The 10,490-nt window shown below is 40.8% G+C and overlaps 1 pseudogene; it reads left to right on the forward strand.

The window, feature by feature from the left end:
* Nucleotides 1–6,712: 6,712 nt before the first annotated feature.
* On the forward strand, nucleotides 6,713–9,973 carry LOC122428987 (annotated as a pseudogene).
* Nucleotides 9,974–10,490: the final 517 nt, after the last annotated feature.

A 10,490-nucleotide genomic window follows, 5' to 3' on the forward strand; every position in this document is an offset into this window, starting at 1 on the left:
GGTGGAAAGCATTCTTTAGTAAGTTTAATATTCAATTTTATTATTGTTTATTCTGTAAACTTTTTGGTTATGAGGTGATGCAGTGTTGCTAGCTTTAGAGTCCAAAAGACTAGGCTTGTTTTCTAGCTTGCATATCTAATGAACTCCCTACTCATCTGTGAAATGGGAATAAGGATGGTAACTGTGTCATAGGTTTGTTAAAAGAATCCAGTAAAATACATTTATTCAGTATTCACTGTTGCCCCGTCTATATCAGATACTGTTTTAGGTCTAGAGGATACAGCAATGAGCGAAACAAATCTCCATTTTCACAAAGCTCACCTTCTAGTGGGTAAGGAAGGAAATCTGTAATGCACGTAAAGTTGCTAGCAGTATTTGGCATACTTAATATGATACTAACTATTACATGAATATTTGGTGTACCCTAGTTATGTACCAGTGTTCTTGCCTGGAGAATCCCAGGGATGGGGGAGCCTGGTGGGCTGCCGTCTATGGGGTTGCACAGAGTCAGACACGACTGAAGTGACTTAGCAGAAGCAGCAATTATGTACCAGGCTGGTAAGCATGTTGAAAATACAGAGAACAAGAAAGGGTGTCTGCTCTCAGAGAGACTCTATTCTGGTGGACAAAAAACTGGCAAGGAAATAATTATACATGACAATTTCCAATATTTGTACAGGAAATTTCTATAGAAAACAGGGAAGCTAAAATACAACAATGGGATAGTTGCATCTTTCAGTGTCCTTTCCATGAAGAGAAAACACAAGTAAATCTGGCTTAAACAGAAAAAGGCTTTATTGGTAATTATGTCTGGTAACAGAGCAGGATTCAAGCTTGGTTATTTAAGACCTAGGTATATCTCTGCCTGTACTTTGTATGTCTGTATCATCTTCAGAGAGAACTTATAGTCATAAAAAGGCTGCCAGGATACCAAGGCAGGCTTCCCTGGTAGTCACATCCCATAAGCACTATAAGTTCTATGATGTGCAGTGATTATATTCAGTTCATTTCAGTTCAGGTCAGTCACTCAATTGTGTCTGACTCTTTGTGACCCCATGGGCAGCACGCCGGGCTTCCCTGTCTATCACCAACTCATGGAGCTTACTCAAACTTATGTCCTTTGAGTTGGTGATGTCATCCAACTGTCTCATCCTCTGTCGTTCCTCCTCCTCCAGCCTTGAATCTTTCCCAGCATCAGGGTCTTTTCAAATGAGTCAGGTCTTTGCATCAGGTGGCCAAAGTTTTGGAGCTTCAGCTTCAGCATCAGTCCTTCCAATGAATAGTCAGGACTGATTTCCTTTAGGATGGACTGATTGCATCTCCTTACTGTCCAAAGGACTCTCAAGAGTCTTCTCCAACACCACAGTTCAAAAGCATCAATCCTTTGGCACTCAGTTTTGTTTAGAATCCAACTCTCACATCCATACATGAATACTGGAAAAACCATAGCTTTGACTAGATGAAACTTTGTTGGCAAAGTAATGTCTCTGCTTTCTAATATGCTGCCTAGGTTGGTCATAGATTTTCTTCCAAGGAGAAATCATCTTTTAATTTCATGGCTGCAGTCACCATCAGCAGTGATTTTGCAACCCCCCAAAATAAAATTTCTCTCTGTTTCCATTGTTTCCCCGTCTATTTGCCATGAAGTGATGGGACCACGTGCTATGATTGTAGTTTTCTGAATGTTGAGTTTTAAGCCAACTTTTTCACTCTCCTCTTTCACTTTCATCAAGAGGCTCTTTAGTTTTTCACTTTCCGCCGTAAGTGTGGTGTCATCTGCGTATCTAAGTTTCTTGATATTTCTCCTGCAGACTTGATTCCAGCTTGTGCTTCATCCAGTCCAGCATCACTCAAGATGTACTCTGCATATAAGTTAAATAAGCAGGGTGACAATATACAGCCTTGATATACTCCTTTCCCGATTTAGAACGAGTCTGTTGTTCCATGTCCAGTTCTAATTGTTGCTTCTTGACCTGTATACAGATTTCTCAGGAGGGATTTCAGGTGGTCTGGTATTCCCATCTTTTTAAGAATTGTCCACAGTTTGTTGTGATCTACACAGTCAAAGACTTTGGCATAGTCAATAAAGCAGAAATAGATGTTTTTCTGGAATGTTCTTGCTTTTTCGATGATCCAACAGATGTTGGGAATTTGATCTCTGGTTCCTCTGCCTTTTCTAAATCCAGCTTGAACATCTGGAAGTTCATGGTACACATACAGCTGAAGCCTGGCTTGGAGAATTTTGAGCATTATTTTGCTAGAGTGTGAGATGAGTACAATTGTGCGGTAGTTTGAGCATTCTTTGGCATTGCCTTTCTTTGGGATTGGAATGAGGACTGATATTTTCCAGTCTTGTAGCCACTGCTGAGTTTTCCAAATTTGCTGGCATATTGAGTGCAGCACATTCACAGCATCATCTTTTAGGACTTGAAATACCTCAGCTGGAATTCCATCACCTCCACTAGCATTATTCGTAGTGATGCTTCCTAAGGCCCACTTGACTTCACATTTCAGGATGTCTGGCTCTAGGTGAGTGATTATCTGGGGTCATGAAGGTCTTCTTTGTGTAGTTCTTATGTGTATTCTTGCCACCTCTTCTTAATATCTTCTGCTTCTGTATGGTCATACCATTTCTGTCCTTTATCTTTACCTATATCTGTGCCCATCTTTGCATGAAATGTTCCCTTGGTATCTCTAATTTTCTTGAAGAGATCTCTAGTCTTTACTCATCTATTATTTTCTTCTATTTCTCTGCATTGATCACTGAGGAAGGCTTTCTTATCTCTCCTTACTATTCTTTGGAACTCTGCATTCAAATAGGTATATCTTTCCTTTTCTCCTATGCCCTTCGCTTCTCTTCTTTTCACAGCTATTTGTAAGGCCTCCTCAGACAACTATTTCGCCTTTTTGCATTTCTTTTTCTTGTGGATGGTCTTGATCACTGCATTCTGTATAATGTCACGAACCTCTGTCCATAGTTCTTCAGTCCCTCTGTCTATCAGAACTAATCCCTTGAAACTATTTGTCACTTCCACTGTATAATTGTAAGGGATTTCATTTAGGTCATACATAAATGGCCTAATGGTTTTCCCTACTTTCTTCAAGTTAAGTCTGAATTTGGCAATAAGGAGTTCATGATCTGAGCCACAGTCAGCTCCTGGTCTTGTTTTTGCTGACTGCATAGAGCTTCTCCATCTTTGGCTGCAAAGAATATAATCAATCTGATTTCAGTGTCGACCATCTGGTGATGTCCATGTGTAGAGTCTTCTCTTGTATTGTTGGAAGAGAGTGTTTGCTATGACCAGTGCGCTTTCTTGGCAAAACTCTATTAGCCTTTGTCCTGCCTCATTCTGTACTCCAAGGCCAAATTTGCCTGTTACTCCAGGTGTTTCTTGACTTCCTACATTTGCATTCCAGTCCCCTATATGAAAAGGACATCTTTTTGGTGTGTCAGTTCCAGAAGGTCTTGTAGGTTTTCATAGAAGCATTCAATTTCTGCTTCTTCAGTATTACCATTTGGGGCAGACTTGGATTACTGTGATATTGAATGCTTTGTCTTGGAAATGAACAGAGGTCATTCTGTCATTTTTGAGATTGCATCCAAGAACTGCATTTTAGACTCTTTAGTTGAGTATGAGGGCTACTCCATCTCTTTGAAGGGATTCTTGCCCACAGTAGTAGATATTTGGTCATCTGAGTTAAACTCACCCATTGCAGTCCATTTTACTTTGCTGATTCCAAAAATGTCAATGTTCACTCTTGCCATCTCCTGTTTGACCACTTCCAATTTGCCTTGATTCATGGACCTAACATTTCAGGTTCCTATGCAATATTGCTCTTTACAACATCAGACTTTACTTCCATCACCAGTCACATCCACAACTGGGTGTTGTTTTTGCTTTGGCTCTGTCTGTTTATTCTTTCCCGAGTTATTTCTCCCTGATCTCCAGTAGCATATTGGGTGCCTACAGACCTGGGGAGTTCATCTTTCAGTGTCCTGTCTTTTTGACTTTTCATGCTGTTCATGGCTTTCTCAAGGCAAGAATACTGAAGTGGTTTGTCATTCCCTTCTCCAGTGGACCACGTTCAGAACTCTCCACCATGACCCGTCCATGTTGGGTGGCCTACATGGCATGGCTCATAGCTTCATTGAGTTAGACAAGGCTGAAGGAAATGGCAACCCACTCCAGTACTCTTGCCTGGAAAATCCCATGGACAGAGTAGCCTGGTAGGCTACAGTCAATGGGGTCGCAAAGAGTTGAACAGGACCGAGCGACTTCACTTTCACTTTCATGGTCCATGTGATCAATTTGGTTAGTTTTCTGTGATTGTGGTTTTCATTCTGTTTTCCCTGTGATGGATAAGGATAAGAGGCTTATGGAAGCTTCCTGATGGGAGAGACTGTCTGAGGGGAAACTGGGTCTTGTTCTGATGGGTGGGGCCATGCTCAGTAAACCTTTAATCCAATTTTCTCTATAAGAAGGGGGCTGTGTTCCCTCCCTGTTGTTTGACCTGAGGCCAAACAATGGTGAAGGTGATGAAGATGATGGTGACCTCCTTCAAATGGTCCCACACAGGCACTGCTGCACTCAGTGACCCCAACCCTGCAGCAGGCACCGCCAACCCACGCCTCTGCCAGAGACTCCTGGACACTCATGGGCAAGTCTAGGTCAGTCTCTTGTGGGGTCACTGCTCCTTTCCCCTGGGTCCTGGTGTGCACAAGGTTTTATTTGTTCCCTCCAAGAGTCTGTTGGATTGCCAGTGAACAAATTCCTGGGTCCTGACAGGGGCATTGTTTAACAGGCCAAGGATTGGATTATTTGAACCAAACAGTGTTGCAAGAGATCACATTGTCCTGACTGACCATTTCATTTCTTTTCCAATCTCCACTTCAGTAGGTGATCAGGGAAAGGGCAAAATTTAGGATAATCACTGTATTTCTGGTATTCGAGATGTGACTTCCATGTCAAAGAAACATCTAACCCTTTGAAGCTCTGGGATAAGAACATTTCATGCACATAAAGAAATAATATAAACACTCATGTATTATTAATAGTTGATTAGGGTTGATATAAAGTTGCCAGAGACTGGGTAGCTTAAAATAACAGCAATACATTTTTCACAATTCTGGAAGCCAGAAGTCCAAGATCAAGGCATTGTCAGGATTGGCTTCTTCTGACACATCTCTCCTTGGCTTGTAGCTAGCATGATCTTCCCTTTCTGTGTTCTGTGTCTTAATCTCCTTCTTTTATAAAGATATGAGTCATGTTTTAAAAAGCTCCACCCCAATGAGCTCATTTTAACTTTACCTCTTCAAAGATCCTATATCCAAATACAGTCACATTCTTAGGTACAGGGGAATAGGATTTCAACACATGAACCTGGGGGTATAGTACGATTCAGCTTAGAACAACCCCTAACATGGAGAACTGACTTGGCATATTTGAGGAAAAGACAGGCCAGTGTGGTTAGAACAGGGTAAATAGGGAAGTGTTGGTACAAAATGACAGCAGAGAGTTAGACAGGGCTCTATCCATCTAAGGTCTTGCAGGATAAGAAATGTACTTAGATTTTACATTTTTAATGGCTGCTGTTACTGTTATGTATTAGTGTTATTACATTCAGAAAACTATGTATGAAAAATCAATAATTATCTAGCTGAAGGGAGAAATAACTGTATTTCCACCAAAGGAGCAAGCTTTTATTTATACCAGATAGGGCTTCCCTGGTGGCTCAGACAGTGAAGACTCCACCTGTAATGCATGCGACCTGGGTTTGATCCCTGGGTTAGGAAGATCCCCTTGGGAAGAGAACGGCAACCCACTGCAGTATCCTTGCCTGGAGAATTCCATGGACAGAGCAACCTGGAGGGCTACAGTCCATGGGGTTGCAAACAGTTGGACATGCCTGAGCAACTTGCACATACCAGGTAGAGATAGGAGATCTTATTTTTAAAAGTTCAGCTGCATCTCTTTAAATTGGTTGAGTGAATGAATAATTTAAGTACAAAAATGGGGCACTGCAGTTCTCAAGTAACCTACAATACATTCCTCCCTCCAATAACCCCTACACACACTGCCTACCCACCTGTGTTTGGCACATTTCCATGGTAACTGTCACGCTATTTAACTGCAGGATTGTGTTGTTAATATGGTGATTTAACATTTTCCATGTGGGTTAAACTGGATACAAAAAGCTGCAACAGCTTAGGCATGTGGGATAAATTTTATGGAATTTTCAATGGTTTTACTAAGCCATAGTTCTTCATAATTTTAAAAGAGATTTATTGCTGAAATCAAGAGTAGCTCAGAATGGTACTTGAAATGTGCTTGTCTCCTAGGGGAGATTTTTTTCAAAATGGCAGTCTGGTTTTAGGCAATTTCACCCCTTAGAGAGAGAAGAGTGATGGGATATAGCCAGAGGCTTGGCAGAAGGTGTCAAGACTTCAGATATTGAACCAAGAATCTGGTGCTAATGAAACCAGATGGGAGAGTAGTTAAAAGAACTTCCCAAACGGTGGTAATATGACTGGATATTTCAGCGTACACCCAGAGGGTCTTATGGATCTGCCTCTTGCCTCAGCAGTATTTGGTGTTTGGAAGGAACATACTTTCTTCCGGTCTCTGAGTACCCTCCAGACACCTCTTCAGTCCCAAACTCTGGGACCAGTCAACACCATATTTTGTGGTTAGGTCCTTATTGTAGGCCAACCATGAGCCACCAGATTCATCAGAATTAGTCCACCAAGGTGAAAGTTCCCATCAACTACCTGTGCACTTGCATTTGCAAGCCTCTTGCATCTACCTCTCTCTGGCCTTCTGGTTTGACCTCAAGCAGGTGGCTCTGGAGGCTGTCCAGCATCTCCTGAAGATGTGCTCTCTTTCAGGAAGTGTCCCAGAGTGATTGGGATGAAACCCAGGATGCCATAGAAGCCACCGTCACCCTGGAAGAGAACCAGGCCTTGCTGGATCTGCATGCCCTGAGTTCTGCCCACACATACTCTCATCTCTGTGACTTCCTGAAGATCTACCTCCTCGATGAGTGAGTGAAACTCATTAAGAAGATAGGCAACCACCTGACTAACCTCTGCAAACTGCCCATCCCCAAGGCTGGGTGTCTCTTAGAAAGACTCACCCTAAATACAACTAGGAGCCCCCAGGGCCCAGTGGCCTTTGAGGAGCCCTTCTGCATCTCCTTGATGTCAGGGCTTCTCCCTGAGCCTCCACCAGCAGCCATTAAGCAACTTTTAACTAGCTATCTATCAAGCCATGGACCAAACAGAAACAGTAAAACTTTCTGCCTTAGGAAAAAAAAATAATAGAAAATTGATTATTCAAAATCACCTGCAGAAATTTTTAAAAATACAGGTTCTCAAGTTCCCTCTCCGGCCCATTTTCTCAATTCTGATTCCATTGGTTTGGGGTGAGGTTTGGAAATCTATATTATTTCATGTGTCCCGGGTTATCCCAGTCTGGCCCACTTCAGTAACCACTGCCCTCCAGTAGTGAATACTGAAGTATGGTCCCCAAACCACTTGCATAGGATCATCTTCAAAAAATGCTAAAACTTCAGTTTCCTGGGCCATCTTTCTACCTTAGGAAGTTACAAAGAAGGGCTATAGCAATAAGTATCTTAATTTTGTCAATGTTCTTGGGTATTCTGAGAACATGACTAAGCTGTGTTCAAAAGCATTTGACAAGTATGCATGTAATCAGCTGTTGTTAGTTGTAATAGGGAACAAAAAAGAAGGGGATATAGGTCTGCTTCTCAAGGAACTCTGAAAAGCCAAACTACACAGCAAGGCGAGGCAAGGCATATTCTAAAAAAACAGAGACAAACTTGAAGCAGTATGGGATGAACTAGTTTTATAATTCTGAAAAGTAGTCCTATAGAAATTTTAAAGAGAGAGAATGATAGATCAGTATGATCTGGGCTAGTTTTGGAAGGCTTCCTGGAGGAAGTGATACTTGAGCTCAATTTTTGGATGAGAAGAAAAGTGGAAATGGTAGTATATTGTGCATATGAGAAGTACAAGAGAATAGTGATGTAGACTTAGTAAGAGATCTGGATGAAAATTTGAAGAATTTTCAAAAATCAGTCAATTATTCACCTTAGAGTATCTGTTTTTTCCTTTGTTTCCTCATTTGTACAATGTAAGCACTGAACAACATCAGGTATGAACATGCATAACAAAAACCTAGGCTCCTAGTGAGACACCAACCTGTTCTACTGTCTTCTCCTTCAAGATGAAGATAGCAATTACACGTCATGTGAAATCCTGTTTTTATTTTCTTGTTCCATATGCCAAAGAGAATATGGCCTGCCAGTCATCACTGCTCTTGCCAAACATCTTTGAAAAGGTTAGGGAAAATGATCCCATTGCTTTAAAAATATTTCATAATATAACTGTGACTGAGCTTTCTAAATTACCATCTTCAAAACTTAAATGGACTTCGTTTCTGGAATAATTTCTTCAAGACTCAAGATTATGTGAAACAGTTTGACTAAGATGCTTCAATACTAAAAACCTTTATTAAATGAATGGGAGGCTTCCCTGGTGGCTCAGGAGTAAAGAAGTCGCCTGCAATACAGGAGACGTGGGCTCAATCCTTGGGTCAAAAAGATCCCCTGGAGTAGGAAATGGCAAGCCACTCCAGTATTCTTGGAGACACAACTGAGCATTCATACATGCATACACACATATACACATACATGTGTTTATATATATGGACTACAGTCCCTGGGGTCGTATAGAGTCAGAAACGACTGAGCAACAAAAACTTCCATATATACGTATACATTACATTGACTAATTTTTACATAGATATAGAAAATCTTTGGGCTTCCCAAGTGGTGCTAGTGGTAAAGAATCTACCTACCAATGAAAAAGACCTAAGAGACACAGGTTTGATACCTGGGTGGGGCAAATCCTCTGGAGGAGGAAATGGCCACCCACTCCAGTATTCTTGCCTGGAGAATTCCATGGACAGAGGAGCCTGCCAGGCTATAGTCCAAAGGGTTGCAAAGAGTTGTACACAACAGAAGTGATTTAGCACATAGAAAATCTTTAGGTCTTTGGAATTTTCCAGTTCTTATAAGATCCCCTCAATCACCTCAGATATTTGTTTTCTTTAGGATTTACTATCAGTATTCTCATAAATAAGATACTGGAATCTACAAATTAGTGACAAATCAGCTCCTAGTAAAGTTTAAGGGGTATCTGTAGCTATAGATCACCTTAGGCCTGCAAGGTAGCCAGGTAGAATGAAAAGTGCAAGGGCTGTGGAGTCAAACAGAATTTGACTTGGAACCTGGCTCTGCTAAGCCTCCTGGCAGTGTGACTTTGATTATGGTTCTTAAGCCCCCTGACATTTGGGTACAATATGTGTAAGAAAAGGAAAATATTCATGCATTCCAAGGTTGAGTTACCATTCTCCTATAGTATAGTACTATATGTAGCACTCAATAAACAGGTACAAAAGAGGGAAAGGTAAGAGGCCAAAAGGGAGGGATGAAGAGAGAAGAGAGAGAAAGACAGTAATCAAAGCACTTTGGGGATGCTCAGAAATAAAAAATAAAGCAGAGATCATTTAGAGGTTTTAGAAATTGTATTGATACCAGTGACATTGCATACATCAGATCATGTAAATGAGACAAGGACCCTGGCTAATTGAAGCCTTACTGAGAATACAGGATATTTCTCAAAGCTTTTCTAAGAGCCCCAGTACTGCAATGCCTTATCTAGACCACCACCTTCCAACACTATGGCAACATATATAATGGAGAAGAGGTTGCTGATGCTTATCCAGAGAAGAGGGAGTGCTGTGTCTCCCTAGCTATTCCATGATCTATTTACATCACCAACAAGAATATCCAGGCTTGAGACTTAAAGATACCAAGTTATCAGAATTTTCTTTTATTAGTAGGAAAATATATCTTTTCCAGGCTACCATCTTATTCACAAAGGCTATAACTGGTCCCAAACAAAGATGCCTTAGCTAAGATATTCTATGTGATTAAGGGAACTGAAGAGCAAAGATTAAAAAAAAGAAACCCATGTAGGGCCATTCATAGCTATTCTGTTTCAGATGATGCTAGCCAACATGGATGGGGATCAGAGCTCAAATTCAAATATTTTGTGCCTCTTCATATTTCAATTGAGTTAGAAAATTATGATTAATATTAAGTAGCATCATTTGACCTCTGCAATTTAAATTCATTAATATCCCCCAAGGTCAGTATTAAGACCAAATAGTATAATCCCAGAAACATCAGAGGCAAAATCCTGTTTTGGTTCTTTTTCTCAGAAATCTAAGAACCTACATTGGAAACTTGAGGCCCAGCAGCCTAAAATCATCCCCCAGCTATTTGAATCATAGTTAGTGAAATAGCCTTCTGCCATTTCATCCAACAGACATATATAAAACATTGAAGACTTTTAATTAAAAAATAAATTCTAATAAATTATATGTGATGAGCTTTTACTTTAT

The sequence above is a fragment of the Cervus canadensis genome, chromosome 2, assembly GCF_019320065.1.
Source record: "Cervus canadensis isolate Bull #8, Minnesota chromosome 2, ASM1932006v1, whole genome shotgun sequence".
Classification (NCBI taxonomy): Eukaryota; Metazoa; Chordata; class Mammalia; order Artiodactyla; family Cervidae; genus Cervus; species Cervus canadensis.